Source organism: Equus asinus, chromosome 1 (assembly GCF_041296235.1).
Source record: "Equus asinus isolate D_3611 breed Donkey chromosome 1, EquAss-T2T_v2, whole genome shotgun sequence".
NCBI classification, from domain to species: domain Eukaryota; kingdom Metazoa; phylum Chordata; class Mammalia; order Perissodactyla; family Equidae; genus Equus; species Equus asinus.
This window is the reverse complement of record NC_091790.1, coordinates 150,209,168-150,229,940: the sequence shown is the minus strand read 5'-3', so window position 1 is coordinate 150,229,940 and position 20,773 is coordinate 150,209,168. Positions and strand designations below refer to the sequence as shown.

The 20,773-nt window shown below is 36.3% G+C and overlaps 1 protein-coding gene across 20 annotated transcripts in view; it reads right to left on the bottom strand.

Moving 5' to 3' along the window:
- The window catches only part of HDAC9 (histone deacetylase 9), an 866,113-nt gene that overhangs the window by 607,910 nt on the left and 237,430 nt on the right, over positions 1 to 20,773 (bottom strand). The window contains exon 2 of one of the 20 annotated variants that reach the window (XM_070509767.1): positions 6,275 to 6,340. The exons of the other annotated variants lie outside the window; for them this stretch is intronic. The gene's annotated coding sequence lies outside the window, so the exon portion shown is untranslated. The remainder of the gene's footprint in view (positions 1 to 6,274; positions 6,341 to 20,773) is intronic. 20 annotated transcript variants of the gene reach the window in all.

Sequence of the window (20,773 nt, the reverse complement as noted above, 5' to 3'; positions counted from 1 at the left end):
GACCAGAAGTAAGAAGTTGAGAGAAGAGGATGTGGAGGACTGAAAGGGACAGTATAGCGCAGGGATGCTATGGTGAGAAGGAAGTGTTGGTCAGCAGTACCTTCTATTGGAGAGGAAAACGAGACTGAGAAAATGCTCTCGGGTTGGTTAGGAAATCACCAAAGTTACCTTGGAAGATCACTGGAGACAGAAAGCAGGTACTGGAGGTTATGGCTACATGGAGGATCATCACACCATTCTCTCTACTTCTGTGTGATTTTGAAATGTTCCTTCTTAAGTTTTAGAAAATGTGAACGAGAGTTGAGGAAATGAAAGTGAATGGAAGAAGAAAAGTGGAATAATTGTTTAGGGACAAGGGCAAATATCTCTTCTTCTCTCTCCCCCCAAGCAGCTCAATTTAAGGATGAAGGACAAAACAGTCATTAAAAGTGCAAACTCTGGAATCAGACCTTGTTGGTTCAAATATTAACCCTGCCACTTGTTAGCTGGTGTCCTAGGACAAATCATTTGATTTTGAATACTGACTATTAGATACTTTATTTCTTGAATACCAACTATATCACAGGTCCTTTGCATACATTATTTTATTTAATCTTAACATTCTTACAACATAGTTCTTATAGCTCAATTTTCTAGTTCAGGAGGATCAATGAGAGGTTACGTGTCTAAAGTTATAGCTAGTGAATGGTAAAGCCTTGAATGGAACCTAGCTCTGTTGATTCGAGAGCCTGTGTCCTTTTTTTTGGTGAAGAAGACTGGACCTGATCTAACATCTGTTTCCAATCCTTCTCTTTTTGCTTAAGGAAGATTGTCGCTGAGCTAACATCTGTGCCAATCTTCCTCTATCTCGCCTGTGGGAGGCTGCCACAGCATTGCTTGACGAGCAGTGCAAGGTCCCCGCCCAGGATCTGAAGCTGCAAACGCAGGGCCACTGAAGCAGAGCACGTGATCTTAACCATTACGAGACTGGGCCAGCCCCTAAAGCCTGTGTTCTTAACTACTAAATAGTATAGAGAGGGAATAACTGAAGGTAGAATGTACTCTGTGTAGGGTTCCTAAGCATAAGTACCATACCCAAGACATGAGCACCTTCTACATCTTTGCATCCACAGCTCTTATTTAACATATACACGGAACCTATGGCTGTCTCAAAGTTGAAGCCAAATGCCTACAAGAGCCAGTCAGGTAATGTAGGAGTTTAGGGGGCTAGACAGCTCACCCCATCTGTGAGATGGGGTTCAAGAAGAGTCGCTGCTCAGTACCAGTCAATGGTTGTGGTATGGAAAAATGGATGCACCTTTACAGATCTTTAATATTTCAAAAGTACGGAAATAAGGATTTTTATGCTGACAACTAATTCAAAGTGTTTTATTTTATTTATTTACTTATTTTTCTGCTTTATCTCCCCAAACTTCCCCTGTGCATAGTTGTATATCTTAGTTGCAGGTCCTTCTAGTTGTGGGATGTGGGATGCCGCCTCAACCTGGCCTGACCAGCGGTGCCATGTGCACGCCCAGGATCCGAACCCTGGGCCGCTGCAGCGGAGCGCGTGAACTTAACCACTCGGCCACGGAGCTGGTCCCCAAAGTGTTTTAAAACAACTATGTAGGGCAAACAAAATATGAACATCCTTTGGGCTAGGTCACAACATCAGCATGACCAGACAAAGATTCACTTTTACTCTAGTGGTAGCTAACAGAGCACTGCTATTCCTATCTTTTGCGACTTCTGGCAAAGGAAAAAGGTGTCCCAAAAATGGCATGTCCAGGGATGGTGCCTAAAACAGTAAATCCTATATTCCTTAAGAAATACCTTATAGCACCTGATGACATATTTTGCATTGTATTCAGCTCAACAAATGGCCTTGAGTGACTAACTGATGCTACAGGGAATTCTAACAACATATAGTGCTTCACATGTGTGCCAGATGCTGTTCTAAGTGCTTTTCATAGAATATCTCTTTTAGTCATCCTAAGAACTATACGAAATAGGTGAGTTTATTATTGCCATCATACAGACCAGAAAACTGAGACACATACAAGTTTAATAACTTGCTCAAGGCCACTAAGCTAGTAAACTGCAGAGGCAGGACTTGAACCTAAGTAGTCCACCTCCAGAATCTGAGCCTTCCCCTCCGTGGGCACTATCTTCCTTAATTTGAATGGGGGGAGGGAGGGTTCATGACGCTGTGGATTGGCTGCCCTCTGGTCCCTCAGAGTTGCTGCAATACAGATATGCGATACTTTTATTTTTAGCATTACATGTCACATTAACAACCTCAGCAGAGAGGAATCTTATGCGGTAGCGATAAAATAGCCCAAATGTTGTTTTCCATATCATTTCTGCTCCTATCAAGACCACCAATATATACTTATACAACTGCTAAGCAATATTCACAGATGTATAAGTTCACATTATTTTAATGTGTTACTGAAATATTTTAGGCATTCATGAATGTAGTATATATGTACTTGTAGACACACATGTATAAAATCTTCCTGGAGGTTTTAATATTATTCATAGGCTTTTTTTTTTTTGACATTTTAAGTCTTAGTCTATTATTCTAATTGATTAAAAGAGAAGTTCCTAGCAAAATAATATTAAGGGATATGCTAACCTACTTCTCAAGTTCTGAGTGTTCTCATCTGCTCCCATATTTCATCAGCAATTTTTGAAAATTCCAGCCCTCAGAGAGAGAAGCACTCATTTGAAAACATTTGGATTGGCTTTTTACAATCAACATCAGTTTGCATAAAACTAGAAATACAAGAAATTAATGTTTCAAAAATGCCACTAATCACTAACTACTCTCTCAATGTAGCCACATTTAACAAGCTGAAAACTATTTATACCTTTAAAGGAACAAAAGAAGAGCCTTTTCCTCGACTCCCAACATGCAGGTGAACGTCAAACGTAAGACCATTTTAGTCTAGATTACTGCAACTGCCTCCTGACTTCTTCTCCCACATTCTCTTGAGTTTCTCCCCAATCCATTCTCCATGGAGCAGCCAGAATGATTCTTTCAAAAGCTAAATGAGATGATGTCACTGATTTTCTTTTGCTCTTTAAAGCCATCACTGCACCTAGAAACAAATACGAGCTCCTCAAATAAACCTTTCTGACCTGGCCTGTCGCCCCTCCAGTTGCATCTTAGCCCACTCCCTCATTCACAGTGAGATGCCTAAACAACCATTCAGTTTCTAGAACAAGCCAAGTTCTTTCCTAACTCAGGGCCTTCTCAAACTCTGTTTCCCTGCCCAGAAAGCTCTTCCTCCAGTCCTTTATGTGGCTGGCACACCTAAAGTCACCTTCATAGTAACATCTTTTTTGACTACGTAGCCTCAATTTGATCCCAAGAATTACTCTCCTTGTCCTTATCCTCCTTAGAACTGATTTTAATACGTAATGATGCATTTGCTTTTTGTTCATATGTTGTTTTGTTTGTCTCTGCTACTCGCTATAATTCCACAAAGGCGGAAATTATGTTTGTGTCTTCACCATTGTACAGGTGGAACCTAACAGAATGCCTGGCACACAATTAGCACGCAATCAAAGTTTATTGAGAGAAATGAAGAAAGGAGAAGGGAGATGAGGGAAGGAAAGAGAAAATAAGAGATGGAAGAAGAAAAATTAATTGAGCTGCTGGGTTCACTCAAATTCCATTTTTTATCACTGGACCGTGAAGTCTGCTCAGACAATGAGAATGTCTGTTTAGACAATTCTCAAATTACTTCTCACTTTTTTGGTCTACTCTTTTTCACATATAAACAAGGTTGGATATATAGGAAGAATTTCAGAACTAAAGTAAAGATAAGACACAGTGAGGGGGGCGTAAAATTGTTTCAGTTCCCTACACCAAAAATCAATGCTTATAAATCCTGTGTGTTGATAAGATCCTGGAACAGTGGAAGTTTGTAGGTATTTTTTTAGTTAAATGACCATAGGAAAAATATCATCAATTGTAGGGTAAGAGGAAGCTAGTGATTTCTTAAAATGACCTGACATTTATAATTTAATGCTAATTAATTTACCTTTTCAATCATTATTTGTTGATTTCTACTGTACACAAGACCAATAATTGTTAAATTTAAAAAACCGAGAATGCTAACACCACACAATTCAAAAAAATCCTTACAGATCTTTAAGTCCTGCATTCCTAATTATTCATACATTGAAGCGAACACTAGCATTGCATTTGCTTTTTGTCATAGCCTGATTCTTCCAATGTAACCTTATAAATGTACGAGGTTCAGGGATTTGTATCACAATTTCCTGGATCTTCCGCCTCCCCCCATGTGTAAATACTGATTTTGCTCTTCGACTGTTGTCTTTCCCTAAAAAACCAAGTCTTCTAAAGGAAAAATGTTGTGAAATTACTCCTACATCCCCCTGTAGACTGGGCTAAAAATGTTTCTAGGATCTAAATACCCAGAGGTGGAAAGGATAGCAGACAGGGAGGAAGGGATGGCTCATCCCAATGAGTCGCTGAAGGAAGGGCCTCAACTATCCAGGTCTTCAGGATGAACCCCTGAAATCAGAGAGGTTCATCTAAAGCAATCTGGCATTCCTAGTGCTGGCAAGTGACTGCAGTTTGTCTGAGGAAGTTAAGACTTGTGAGAAAATGTGGGTGTTTCAAATAAAAACTCATGTGCTTCCCTCTAGAGGCTACAAGTAAAAATGAATCAACCTAAAAATACCGAAAAGGGAAAAGTAAGGGAAAGAGGGCAGGAGGCATTTAAGTTTATCTTTACTATTTTCTGACCTATCATATTACATTAAATGGCAGACTTTGAGTTGAGAAGTAAATTAATATCATATGGGGGAAATTCTGAATCTGATGTAAATAACAGTTCTCTCAAAAAACACAATTCTAGATCTTTTTTCAGGTACATTTTTAAACAACTTTATTGAGTTTACAGCATAAATTTATCTATTTTAAGAGTACAATTCAGTGATTTTTTTTTTTTAGTGAATTTAAACTTGGTTGTGCAAATATCACCACAATCCAGTTTCAGAACATTTCCATCACCCTCTATAAGATCCCTCCTGCCAATTTACAGCTAATATCCATTCCCTCCCCAGCCCCTGGAAACCACTAATCCACTTCGTATCTCTATAGATTTGCCTCTTATTTCATTTTTGTCACTTTTTTTTGGAGGAATATTAGCCCTGAGCTAACATCTGCCACCAATCCTCCTCTTTTTGCTGAAGAAGACTGACCCTGAGCTAACATCCGTGCCCATCTTTCTCTACTTTATATGAGGGACACCTACCACAGCCTGGCTTGCCAAGCACTGCGTAGGTCTGTACCCGGGATCCAAACTGGCAAACCCCAGGCCGCTGAAGCAGAGCACGTGAACTTAACCACTGTGCCACTGGGCCAGCCAGCCGCGCCTCTTATTTCATTTTTGAAATATGAAAGTCTAGAATTAAACACTCTATAACTATCAAGACAAGTCTTCCTTTTTGTAATGCTTCTCCTTCAAAATGTCCTGCTTTGATCAATGTCATGAAATGAGTGTTAAATCCTTTACCAAACCAAACTTTTGGGGAAAGTACCTGTAAATATCTACTTCTCAATGTCTCACACAATGTATATTTAACCTTCCACAGTTTTGAGGGTGACGTTAAATCTGTCTCTATTATCTATGTGAAAACTGACCACGGATATACCTTTAACATATTGGTCAACAGCCCATTTCAAAATAAGATTTTATGTCCAAAGATTTTATAAAGGATTAAAGGTTTTTATACTTGCCTTCATTGGATATGAGCAATTCATTTTTGACTATCAAAGAAAATCCTAAATTATTCCCTTCTTTGCTAAGGAGCTTTTAAAAAACATCTCCATTTAGAATCTGTCAAGAGCATTTTAATCCTAGTGGTGCGACACAGACTCCAGGCTGAAAATAAAGATACTATCAAGAACCCAGATTCTCTAGAGATTAAGACCTGGAGCTCCAGACCATCCTTTGGTAAGGAATGCTGCTCTGGAATTTACTGTGTTATTCTGGGCAGGGCACTTGACTTCCTGTACCTCACTTTCCTCATCCATACAGTGGAGATAATACAAGTTTATTTCAGATGTAAAAGCACTGAGATGTGTACCTGGAACACAGCCCATGGTGACTGTTTGCAATCAATAGTATCTGGAAGTTATTTTACCAAAGATAATTATCATCATTTCTATTTAAGAGTAAAGAACAGATTTGTGATTGGTAGTAGCAAAATGATTGACAATAGGCAGACCGAGGATTTTTAATCATCAACTTACAATTACTTATATCACATGTTTTGTGGATCTTCAGGGCCAAGCTGTGGTTTCAGTTCATTTCCAAGCCTAAGGACCAAACCAGGAGGGATTCAAAGGCTGGTCTCAAAGAAGGGAACAATTCACTTCACGGTATATGTGCCAAGAATGTGCTGACTCCCTCTAACACTTTCTGCATTCCCCATTTTTTATTGCCTTCCTAAGAGCTTTCCCTCACCTTATCCAAATGGTAAACTGCCCACTTCACAAAGGTGAGATTATGAGATCACAGCAAGGTGGAAGTGGAATAAATTTAGGTCTGGAGAAGTGAAATAAAACAAATCAAAGCAAAGATGGGTATTGCTAGTTTGATTTTTAGGTTCCTTTTTTTCTAAACAATTTACACTTTAAAGCATTATTAAGTTAGGAACAGTATGTTTCTTTGTGAATCAAGACCAGTGAAGAATCAAACCACTATAATTAATGTAACAAAGCCTGCTGACTCACCTCCTTGGAAGGTAGTCTCTAAAAGGCCAAATCTTCACTTTAATTGCAACTAAGGCTCCTCTCCTCTTTCAAGCACCATGGAGCAGAGTTTTATAAACAGCAAAGTGTGTTACTTTAAACAAAATATAAAAAACCAATTCTTTCTAGGTGGTAAAGTTTGGTCTGCATATTTTCATTATTGCATAATGGTTACCTTTAGCCCATAAACTATAAGGTCATAGTAAGGTCACAATGAAGTGGCAAATGTAATAACTGAGAAGGAAAGTAACTGGAGACCATATTTAAGATGACTTTTTCCCTAGCAAGGTAAATGAACATTTCTGAGTGTAGCCCATTCAGTAGTGTTGATTTAAAGTAGGTTTTCTATTTAAATCATTCTCTATATTCTGTATTATAATAAAATTTCTTTTCCGTGCTGTCCCCTTCCCCTCTTAAAAAACACAACGCAGAACTTGCTATGGCCCAAATGGTGAGATTTAACTCAAAGGTTAAAGTCATTGTTGGCTTAGAATGTGCATATGCTAACATTCAAAATAAAATAACACGAAACTGGTCACTGTTCCAATTGTGAAGAATACATTAAAATAAACAAAGAGGAACAAAATAAAAAGAGTAAGTTCAGGCTCTTTGTGTTTCTCAAAAACTTATCCCTTACACCAAGTGATGGTAAACTAATATCAGGCACCAATAATTTTAAAAGTTGTATACCTGCTACTTCACATAAAACACAAAAGTGCAAAAGTTGGCTTAGGCAGAAAATAGCTTGAGATTTTTCTATCTAAATGTGTTGGTCAGTATGATAACTGTGTTTTTCATTTATATGCTGTTGATACCCAAGATACAGCAAATAATGTCATCAATTTCCTTCAATTACCTCATAAAGGATTCATTTGCACTCAGGGAATAAAAAGGTTGCGACAGTAGCTTCAGGATCACTCAGCAGCAAGAATTGACATTAATAACTTTCCTCAGAGGCACAGAGGGAGGCAAAAAAGTCATTTACTTAACATTCTTTAATTCTTCGTGGTATAACAAGACTATGTCATGATTTAGGGCTGAAAAGCACAGTTGTTTTGCTCACCAGAAAAGTCTTTCACAAATCTACACATTTTTGTGACACTAGGAGTTATGAGATCTTAGGCAACCTTTAAATGTGGTATCCCCCTGCTGAAAGCTCTCAAACAGCCTTCAGAGGAAGGAGAAAATCCCGTTATTACTTTTCTCCTAAGACTTCAAATAGCCCAAGCCCTATCGTGTAAAGACGTTTCTTTATACAATAGTTCAATGATGCTGAAGAAAATAACTTTTCTATGCCTATATTGTAACATAGGGTCATGTATAGCTAATTAAGCATTCTTCCTTTGGTTTGATTACATAAAGAGTTGGTTTTGTAATATAATAGCATGTGAAGGTCAGTATGGTTATGAGAGAAACTTTAGATGCTGTGACAAATCCAATAACTATCAGGGCATTTTGTTCATAAAAGCAAAGCATTTCTTAAAATATTTTTCTGATTTGTTAAGGTACTAGGAGATATTTTGCTGGCTGGAGGGCTGACCTTCTCCACGACACTACAGAGTGTCAGCAGACTTGACGACTATACAGTTTGACAACTACACAGGGTCAACTATCCAGGCTGCCAACAGATTTTCTTAGAAGATACAGATTTGTATTTGGAGTAAGGTGGAGACCAAATCAAGGATGATTAGGTTGAGGTTCACAGGTAACTGAACCAAAGGGGAAAAAAAGATAAATATCAGTTAGCCCCTTATTATTTAAAATACATCCAGCTTCAACAATTCTGAGTAAGCAGTGCTGACACACTTTTCACATGGAATTTTAAAGTCCTCTTTCAGGTAATCTCTGCCCTCCCCTCCCCGCCCCCCAAGCCCCTGCAATCTAACAGCCTAACCATTTTAGCAGAAAAGACTTTACTTTCACGTTTATGTCTCTTTTGAGTGTTTAAAACACAGGGTGATTCACATCTTACAAGGCTGGGAATCTTTGAAGAGAACTTCAGGGAAAGTTCAGAAGCTACCTGAAGCTTCTGCAACAAATCTAAGACTGCACTGCCCTCCAGAGGTGAATCCTTGGCAAATGCTTTTAATTAATGTGAGGACCAACAAACGACGCTGCAGTAATCCTCATTGCAATTTTATTCCTGCCGTCCCAAATATTTTTTTAAATAAACACCCAAAAATCAGCAGCAACCTACTGTGTCCCCTAAGTAGAATATTACATTTTCTTGACTCTTCCATCTCACCTCATTTCCTTTTGTCCTGTTCAAAAGCAATATTTACTATGGCTTTTCCTAAATGTTAAATATTAAGTTTTGTTTGTTTGTTTAGGAGGGCCTATTAATTAATGTATAGTTTTCAGAGAAATCAGACTAAATAGGTAACCTAAGGAAATTTTAACAAAACTGAGAAGCCTCAGAGATGACTTCAGAGCATACACAGAAGCACTCAAGAAACTGAACATTTTACAGTCTAATTATATTATCCTCGCTTAAGTGAAACTTGAAGGGTATCCACAGCCATTGTGAGAAAACTATAAATTTATTTTGAACTCTCCTTCTTGAGCTTTTGTTCTCCATAGCTACATAAACTACTTCCGTCCCACGTGCTACCCCAAATACGGGACAATTTTGTGGATTGTTGCTTTCTCTTTATTCACTATAAGTTCAAAATTTTCGAAACCTAAGACAAAGCTAATAATTTCACGATCAAATCACAAAACCAGTGTGAATGACTCAAAACACATTAATGAAAAGTATCAAATCTCAAATATTTAGGAGGGGAAGTAAAACTTTATTTCTATATATAACAAATATTTATGTAGGGCTTTGCAAATATTAACTCATTTAATTATTATAACATCTATGAGATTGGTATTATTATTGTCATCCACCTTTTACAGATGAGACACAGAGACGTTAACTCACTGCTCAAGATCACAGAGCGGAGGAGGCTGGCCCCATGGTCAAATGGTTAAGTTCGTATGCTCCACTTTGGCAGCCCAAAGTTTCACCGGTTTGCATCCTGGATGCAGACTTCACACCCCTCATCAAGCGATACTGAGGCAGCGTCCCACACACCACAACCAGAATGACTTACAAACTAGGATATACAACTATGTACTGGGGGGCTTTTGTGAGAGGAAGAAGGAAAAAAAAGATCACAGAGTGGGAATGTGATGGAGCTGAGATTCAAACTGAAGTAGTTTGGCTCCAAAGTCCTGGTTCTGAATTTCTTGAACTTAATTTAAATGGTAACTTAAATGTATAGATTTTCTCCCACACGTCATAAAAAGCTTTAATAAGATTTAAAATAAAGTTAATGCTTTTCAGGTAGTTTTTTAAAAATCCATGGCACACAGAAAGCTTTAAAATATTAAAACCTGGAAATACTGGAAGGCAGAATGAAATTGTAAATCAATTTTTTGTGATGACTTGCAAATATTTACCAAGTCATTAATCTTTCGGAGGGAAAAATGAAGAAAATATTGAAACAATGTGGAAAAATATTAACTATCTTCTTCTAATAATAAAAATAAACTATGGAAGTAAATCAGCCATTGACGTATCAAAGTAAATATCAAGCAACTGTTTACTGTTTTTCAAACAAATAATTGTAATTATTTTTCTGCATTAAAGAAAGAAATGGAGGGAAAAAAACTTTATAGGTGAATACTAAATTCATTTTTTAAAAAGAGACAGTTAATATGAGACTTCAGATTCAATCAGAGAGGCAACTTCACAAACCGACAGTCAGTTAACTCAGACAAGGATTATAAAGTGCACTTGAGGTTGCATTTAAAAACAATGTTCTTCCACTAAGCACAGGCCGGCCAGCGACCCAGTGGCTGGGTTCAGAAACTTAAAGGCCCCTGGGAAAGCAGCTCAGGAACAACAAAGCAAATGTGGTCAATGCCCAGTGTCGTTATGGGGATTAGACTGGGGTCACGGCTTCATGGCAGCACCTGCGCAGCTATGACATAAGCTTATATCCTACATAAATCATATCCCCTCTGTTTTGAAAGCAAATAATAAAAAAGTTGTTCCATGTCTCTTGACCTTTATTTCTGGGAAACCTGGATTTTTTCCTTATAGCTATGGAATGCACTAACCATCTCCAGTGGGACACACTTAGAAACCTCTGTCAGAACACATGTATAAATATCCACCTGCTCAATTCTAAAGCGATTTGCATCTTAAACATCACTAAATTATTATTTTTTTAAGTAGCTTAAAGTGAGATGGAAAGGGAGAGTGAGAAGGAAGGAAAAACAGAGAGAACGATACTTGAAAGAGGAAATTAAAATACTGGTATTGACTAAGATACATAATTGACCAGCTAGTGGTAAACGGAAATCAGATGGACGTTGCTGCTGACAGTGGCTAAACACTGCCACGCACAAATGCCGATGAACCTGGTGCACAAAGAGCTCCGGAGTTCTTTTTTTCATGGAATCCAAATACTCAAAACTATTGCCTCCCCCAAACAAACTGCTTTTCAAGACCTGGCATTAACATTACTTGAGATATCAATGAAATGACGTTGCTAGAACTTACATGAGAAAAGAAAAGGTGGCTAACTACCCTTAAATCACTGAGTTACACACATATACAATAATTCTGGACACCCATAAATCCAGTTTTCCATAAGGGCTAACTTCAGAGCAAAACATAAAACAATATCATGTAAAAAAAACCCTAGAAACCTATCGAATTAGCATTACCATGCTTATATGATAATACTAATACTAATAATGAATGATGGCCCGAGCTGGCACATAGGAAGTATTGCCTCAGCAAGCGGAGCACCTCCCAGTACTGAGGTAGTGCCTAATCCTCACAGACATTCTCATGCTCTAGCAACTAAAGGAAAGAACAAGAGAAATGTACTGAGTATTAATACTGAATAGCTACTAAGTTTTACTTGAGTAAGGGGTCTTTTATAAAACTCTTTTGCTCTAAATATTCTATCTAGAAAGACATTTTATTTTCTTCATAGTAATATTCCTATTGATACAAAAAGTGATACACAACAATACATTTTTTGCTCAGGAACTTCATTACGAAAAGTGCAGTTAATACAGACAATATTAGGATAATTACCAAGACATCATCTGTGAGGCTTTCATGCTGTGAAAATGATAAATTACTATTCAAGAATATCAAATATGTCTCCCAATTCATTGCTCAATATTCAAATATGTATTGAGTCCCTTCTGTGTGCTAGACACTGATAATACAGCAGTGAACATAAAACCACTGTTCTCAAGGACTTACTTTACACTGGGGAGAAATAAAAAATAAATTTAAAAGCCCAAAGATCTTAACTGGTGATCCCTGCTACAGAGAAAAAGCCAGTCAGCAAGGAGGAGGGGCAATATCTGCGTGTGTGTGTGTCCGGAAGCTCCCTTACATAAGGCGATCTGGTAAGGCGTCTCTGGTGAGGGAGGCAGAGCTGGATGGCAGCTCTAGGGAAAGACAGTTCAGACAGAGGGAGCAGCAAGGGCAAAGGTTCTTGAACATGTAAGGCACATCACGCAATGCTTTGTCAGTCTTAGTAAGGAGTGAATCTCACTCTGACTGAGAAGAAAGCCATTGAGTAGCCAATGTGAGAACTGCACTTTCCAATCTTGGGGGAAAATGATGTACTCAAATTATAGGAATAGTTTACATATGACATAGTGGCCAGCACTTGGGCTTGAAGACTGACATATCTGCATTAAAATAATTTCAATTCTTCAGAGTCAAAGCTGAAAGATCCTGTCTTAACTACTGCACTTCTCAGCCTCTATTTAAATGGTCACAATACCTACATTGCTGTACTCTAGTGAAGATGAAATAATACAAACAGCACCTCATATTTTTCCCGGATTATAGTAAGTGCTTAATAAATAATAGGTGTCATTTTAATATTGTTGTAAGCACCTGGAAAATGTGTTTGATGGAAATTTATGCAGGAAACACAAATTTTAAAAGGGCTGAAAAGAAAGTGGAGGGAGAAAGTTGGTGTTAAGACAGGCTTTGAATCCTGGAAGATTTTAAGGGGCTCTTGACATCTACATAAATCTCCAAAAGATGCCAGTTCAGAACAACAGATGTGTGATTTAATAAGGAGAACTGGTGTACAAGAAAAATACCTAATTGGGATAATTAAATTATTACCTCTATACTGTAACTGACAAAAAATATTGACATTGTTTGGTAAAAATTAAGCATTTATTATGGTATACCTAACTGAATATTCCCAATAACCTATGAGTAAGATATTAAACGTATTTTTTAAATGAAAAGCTGAGGTTCAGCAAAGGTACAGAAAACATCCAAAATCACCCATCTAGTAAGTGATCTCAAACCCAGTCCACAGTAAGTCCACGATAAATGTTTCTTAAATGAATATATGGATCTTTACTCCACATTTCATGTCTGAATTGCTGACAATGCCTCTACAATTCATTAAACCAGATAAATGTTTCCCAAATTCTTCTGATTATTAGAATCATTTAGGGTGCTTGTGTTTTTTCCTGTGTGCCACTGTAGGACCAGAATCTTTTCTGGATCAGCCTAGAAATTGATATTTTTAACAAGTAACTCAGGAGATTCTTATGATTAGGGAATTTTGAGAAACACTGGATAGTTACAGCATAAAGCTCCTCTCAACTCTATAACTGCTATCTAAGCTCTTCTCTCCTTTAAAAAGAGGAAGTAAAAATATATGGCCCTTGCAACCCTCTACCTATTTCAAAATCCACTACTTATCTTCGTACTTTGCAAAGACAGAGGGCCTTGAAATGCAGATTTTTTAAATGTCGCAATGTCTCAACTTTGTCTAGGATCCCTTTGTTGATTTTAACTGAATGGGAATGAACACAATGTACATGGGACTTGTTTTTAGTGTTGTTTTCCCATTATTGGCTACAAATCCAAGCAAATGTTTAAGGAAAGACTTTCTGTCACTGGAGCTGTTATATAGACTTCATTATAAAAAGCATCCCTGCCTGAGCCCCTGCAGGGGGTTGTAATCAAGGTCTCATTGCATCTAGAAATTTTTATTCATGTTTTATTTCTTGGTAACACAATTAAGAGTGTTGCTGATGAAGTGTTCATTTTCCTTTACTTTCTGGGAAGACTGGGAAAACAGACTTCATTTGGAAAGTTTTTAATATGCTTTAAAAATACACATTGCTGTATATTCTGGCAACTGCTGAGTGGTACATACTTTGCAGTGATGGTAACTAGGATTGGATGGTGTTACATTAAAATGATGAATTATTATATTTTTCTCAAAGTTTTGTGTTCTAAAAAGAAGTGCTATAAAATATTCATTTGGCATGGTACAGAGAACAAACAAGAACAATTTTTTAAACTCTCATCCGATGGTATGATGTAAAGAAATTGACTGATGGGTATCATGTTATCTTTGTGCCAGCAGATCTTCCTATGAAGCCCATGCCCATGAATTAGGGAAAACTAGGGAGAACTTTTTAGATATAGAAAACAAAGAAAAGTGGCAGATAGCTATTCCCCTCTCCTCGCACCAAGAAAAATGATCTGAACTGTCATCTTCCAGCTCCCAAGCAAATAATGGGAAACTTTCAGCTTCTCTTGCTTTGAGATTTCAGTGAATATTAATGATGAGAGTCACTAATCAAACATACCAATGTCTATTATAAATATACAAGATAAAATTGCCTTGCTATCCTATTGACCATTAGCGATTGAAAAGCAGCCACATTCTACAGATTTCCAGATAGGAAGAGGATTCTGAGAGTATATTTACTGAAAATTCTATTTCCTGGTCAGATGATTTTTTTTCCCTTTTAATGACAACAAAAGAACAATGTGAAAACTGCAACTCTTCAACCTAAAACAAATAGCTCTCAGGAAATATTCATATTCATCTTTTAGTCCAACACAAATAAAAGGAAAAAAAGAAAGTTGTATAATGGAGGTTGGGACATCCAACAAAAGCAAATCTAAAGTGGCTAAAATAGCATGTGATAATTTTCGAGATTTAAATTACCTAAATTCTCTTATAAAGAAAGAGTCATAAAGATTTAATGACAATGGGTGATATTTGTTTCAAATCATTGCCAAAGTAAATGTACTTTGAAATCATCTAGTTCCATTTATTTGTAACATCAAGCTATCAATTTCAAAGGTTTTATGAATTCTTTTAAAATGCAAACAGTTTTCTTTTTTGTAGCACAATTACTGCCATCTTAAAAGGGAAAAAGAAACTTTCTTCATTATGAACAAAAAAATAACTTTTCTTTAGCAAATGGTTTTTAGTTAAACCAATTATATTTAGCATTCAGAAATTCAGACTGTCTTATACATATTTTCTAAACGAGCATTGGTGTACTCTATTCTCTCTAGGAAAATTTCAAGAAAAATGGTGCCTAAAAACTTAAAATATCTACTTTTGAACTTATGGTTGCTCCTGTGTTGGGAACATAAGTATTACTATACATGAGGCTTGAAGAGAAACAGACAGGAAAAATTTAACTATAGAGGCATTGGAAAAGAGTCAACTCTAATGCATGCCAGGGGCCAGCAGGGGGAGTAAAATCCCAAAAATATAGGTAAAATAAAAGAAAAATGTTGAATGGAGGAACAGCCTGGACCAACCTGGGAAGAATCAGTCACCCAATCAAACAAGGATGATAAACTGATTCTTTAGGGCCTTAGCCTAGAGATAAAATGAATTTGAATTATTCCTCATCCATGTATAAAAATCGAATTCACCTCTTTCTACATATATTCTGGGGAGCAAAACAAGCTAACAGGGAATTTCTTCTTCAGTCCACTAGTACTCAAAAAATTGTCATTTTGTTCATCTTCTGTTGACTAATAAAGAGAATAAACTACCCTACTGGAAGACAATCATGTACTTTTTAAAAATTAAGACTATTTTTTAGAGCAGTTTTAGGATCACCAAACATGTACTTTTATTAAACAAGAATTTATTAAATTAACAATTTCTTGAATGCCACTGTGTAGCCTGCTAGGAGAACCATGATTCCTATTGTCACTAACCTCTTAATCAGTATTAGTTATAGCACATGAGAGAGAATGATGCTTAACATGATCTGTATGAATTGACAACTCTGGAAGCACAGAGGAAGGAGAAATTTCTAAAAGCGATGAAGAGGTAAGCTAGGAAAAACTTTTAGTAATAGGTTAAAATATATTCTATTGTTCATCATGCTCAATTTTAAGATATTTTATACATAGATATACATTATCTAGAAGAAAGGAAATTCTGGCCTTTGAAAACAATAACCCTTTCAGGTCACAGAATTACCAATGCCTCTGATTAAAGTATTGCCTGTCAAACTTCTCAGGAGCACCTACAACCATCTGAGGTGTTTGCTGGCTGGTTATTTCACTCACTAAGGCAGTGAAAAGCTATAAACTCCACCCTTTCTTATTTCCATTTAGATGTAAGGCCATGAGGTTTTAGCAGAGACGCCAGATCATCCAAATTCCGGTTATACAAACTCTCAGTAGAATGACTTCACTGATTACCATTTAATAGAAGACTTTGCTGATCAAAGACCATACCTCCTTATGAATTTTACTTATCAACCCTCAGAAGTTGGTGAAAGAATTTTTTTTAAGTTAAAAAGAGAAAGAGTTTTGCTAGAAAATCTTCAACTGTGTAGTTAACACTGAATTTGATAAACAGTACATTCCCAGTAACAGCCACCAAAATTCCAAGTTAAATCTGTGCCCTTGGAACAATGCCAAAATGCCACAGCATATTTGCACTTTGAACAAATTGCACATTTTTAACTCCTATTTTTTTCTGCCAAAACAAAGGCTCAAAATATGCAGATTCTATCTTCCCTGAAAACTTTACAATGATAATTTTGGATGCAAAGAAAAATGCTTTAAGACCAAGAGAATGATAGATTAATTTGATTTGCTATTTTAGTACCAATACTACCTGAACTATTTCTAGAGGTCATATGTGAACACAGATATCCTGAAATTGTCACTATCATTATCTGGCTTGAAATCAGACAACTTCATTAGAATTCTCTTTGCTACTTGGCCAATATCCTTAACCTCCCAGCCTCCATTTCTTTCTCTGTCAGATGAGGATAATAGTACCTCATAGGCTTATTGGAAGGAGTCAATGAGATAATAAATATAAAGTGCCTAACCTAGTTCCTGCCACATAGTAGCTAACCAATAAGTGATGTCCCTACTATGATCCGATTAGACATTTGCATCTACTGGGTTCAAGACACTAGTCATGGACTTGCAACAGGAAAACAATAATTTTAAAAAGGCATTTGTAGCTTTCACTTATAATCTGAAATGCTCTGATATTGGACATTATATAAATGCGAGAACTCTGTAAGAAATCGAATATTTTCCATCAAATATACCATTCTCCTCAACAAATAATCACTCATTAAGACCCTACCAAGGGATCTTCCTATTGAATTGCCCACTACAGAAGAAAATCTAGTAAAAGCAGATATAATTTGATCAGAATCTAATAGAAGTGAGTTACTCAAAAAATAAAGGGTTCCCCGAACTGTGTCTAGGTTATATTAGACTGTTACTTAAGTGATAAATATCATCTGTTCCTACTTTTTCATAAAAGAATACAATGATTCTTTTTGTTGGAAATAAATACATATATAAAAGTAAATTTACTAAAATGGAAATAACTTTTCTTGAGGAAATGCAGATTAGTATAGATAAAAATCTGTGCTAAAATGGTTTTTCTTTTACTAAATCTAAATAAAGTGGAGAAGACAAAAGAGTCTTCTAGCTAGGACCAAGGTAGAAATTGATTTCTTATGCTTTATATTTTGCTTTTTAAAAGACTATATTTAAATCACATTCTATTTAAAAATAAAAATTTGAGTTTTAGTTTTAATATTAATATAAAGAATAGCTCCTTCTCTTCAGTGTCAATATTCTGCAAATAGATGTAGGTGAGTTGCACACACCATACACATAGGCAACATTCTCTGTAGATAATCTGAATGCTATGATGATTTGAAATGTGCCTAATATTATCTCATTAAATTATGCCTAATGTATTAAAACTGTGCATTAAGAATTTACGTACCATAAATTCCCTTGGAGGTTTTAAATATTAAGTTACTAATTACCTCCCTTGTTGAAAGTTCATAAGACATGAAGTATTTACTATTAAATAGCTTCTATATTTCACCTTAGGGAATGCTAAAATGTTTCCCAGTGGATAACTTTAGTGACCTAGGCATTAAAAAACTGATGAGTCAGATATGATAAAGACATGTTAAAATGCCATGCTGCTGAGTTTGTTTTGGTTAAACAGCTCAGCTTTTATTGAGAAAGATGGGATTAAACGTGATCTTCCCTTACGGGAGGAGATGTTATGTAAGAAGGGTAAAGAGATGATCCAAATCACAAAGAAATGACTTAGTGAATTGTATCTGCAATTTTTTGTCTGGATAGGAACTTTCATTCTCAGAAGAATATTTTGAGGACCATATTAAGTGCCCTTGACAAAATTTCTCTCCCAGGAAACATTATCCAACTGACCATACTAACAGTTACCACCTGTCTTTCAAGATGTATGATTCTTGTCTCCCATTCAGTAGATCCACTTGACCCTTTACTTGCATATAACATAAATATTAAACTTATTTAACAGAAATATAAAAATGAATCAAATTAAGTGGACATACATTTAAAAGTGAGAGACAGTTTTGTGTGATTTGTAACATAAAAATAATGATAACAATAAAATAAGTAATGCACTGGGAGCTTTCTATGTGCTTATTAAATGTTTTACAGTGTTATCTCATTTAACTCTCAACAACCTTGAAAGTATGCACAACTATAATTCTAATTTTATAAATGATGAAATTGAGGCACACAGAGGTTAAGAAACTAGCCTTCTTAGTATAAAGGAGGAAAACAGGAATTTAAGACATTATTGTTATGATATAAAAATTACTATGAATCAGAAACTTCCATTTCCTGTCAAGATAAAATAATAGATCAGATTTACTCTCTCACCTGGAACAATAAAAAAACGGACAAAGTATTTGAACAATGGTTTTAAAACACTGGACATCAGGCAACAAAGTGTAGTGATCCCTGAGAGATGTGAAATATACAAAGTGAGTGCAAAGATGGCTTCAGCTTATTGCTTTGAACGATTTCTGCTGATAGTACAGTGGGTAGGAACTCAGAAAGAACTCAGTATCCCAAAGTTGAGGAGACAAAGCTGAAAGTCTAGGGTCACCAAAGTGTTCACAGGAGGGAGTACTAGAGAGAAGAATACAGCACCAAGCAATAGAGAGAATCCCAGAGCTCTACAGAAGAGATTCCCTCAAATAGTCAGTAGAGTACTCATCAGCACGTGTGTACAGAAACTGCCATAAAGGATTAGAGGTAATAGTGCCCAATAGTCACAAAGGGCTAGAAATAGTGCTTATTTTCACCAACCAGAGAGGAAAATCTCATGAATCATGGGACACTGGATACAGTAAACTAAAGGGACTTCTCACAGAAGTGAGAAATAATAAGCCCTAGACAGCACTACTCCAGTTATACCTACCTGGAACCAAAAGGATAAAACTGTTTTCAATAACTTAACTGTGTCCTTGAATAAAGCTCAATAATGTTTATAGGAATACAAAAAACATTCAGCATTCAAGGAGGTAAAATATACAATGTTTGACATATAATAAAAACTCCCAAGCATACAAAGAAGCAGGAAAATATGACCCCCAACTAAGAAAAAAAAATCAATCAAAACAGAACCAAAACTGATAGAGACTCTAGAATGAACAGGAAAAAAAAAAAAAAAAACCCACATTAAAACAGTTATGAGGGCTGGCCCCAAGGCTGAGTGGTTAAGTTCGTCCACTCCACTTCAGGAGCCTGGGATTCCCTAGTTCAGATACTGGGCACAGATCTACGCACTGCTCATCAAACCATGCTGTGGTGGCATCCTGCATAGAAGAACTAGAATGACCTACAACTAGGATATACAACTATGTACTGGGGCTTTGGAGACAGAAAAATCAAAAAGAGGAAGATTGGCAACAGATGTTAGCTCAGGGCCAGTCTTCCTAAGCAAAAAAAAGCATACTTTAAAAAAAAAAAAAGTCATGAAACTGTATTGCATATGTTCAAAAAGTTAAGTAGTGACATGACAGATATTAAAAAGAACCAAATGAAAGTTCTAGAAATGGAAACTACAATGTATTAGATGAACAACAGATTGGATGGAACTAACAGCTGATAAAACATTTCAAAAAAAAAAATTAGTGGCCTTGCTGACACAGCAACAGAAACTACCAAAATGAAATACTCAGAGAAAAGACAATTTAAAAAAAAAGAAAGAGAAGAACAGAGCATCATCAAGATGTGTGACCATTTCAAGTGGCTAAAATACATGTATTTGAAGTCCACAATGAGTGGCTGATATTCAAAGAAATAATGGCCCCCAAATTTCCAAATCTGATGGAAAATATACACTCACAAATCCAACAAGCTCGATAAACGCCAAGCAGAAGAAACATGAATAAAACTACTCAAAGGAATATTATAATCAAATTGCTCCAAAATAGTAATAAGGTAGAAAAAAATCTTAAAAGCAGCCAGAGGGTGAGAGGTTGCAGGGAAGTAAGTACACTTTAAGTACACAGGAACAAAGATAAGAATGACAGCATACTTCATGTCAGAAACATTGCAATCAAGAAGACAGTGGAGCAACATCTTTAAAGGATTGATTGAAAAAAAGTCAACATGGAATTCTATACCCAGCCAAAATATATTTCAATAATGAAAGTGAAATAAAGACTCCTTCAGACATACAAAAGCTGGAAGAATTCACCTCCAGCAGATTTGTACTTCAAGAAATGTTAAGGAAAGTCCTTTACATGGAAGGAAAATGACATCAGATGGAAAAATTCCGATGGACCTACACAAAGGAATGAAAAGCACCAGAACTAGTAACTACCTGGAAAAGTAGAAAC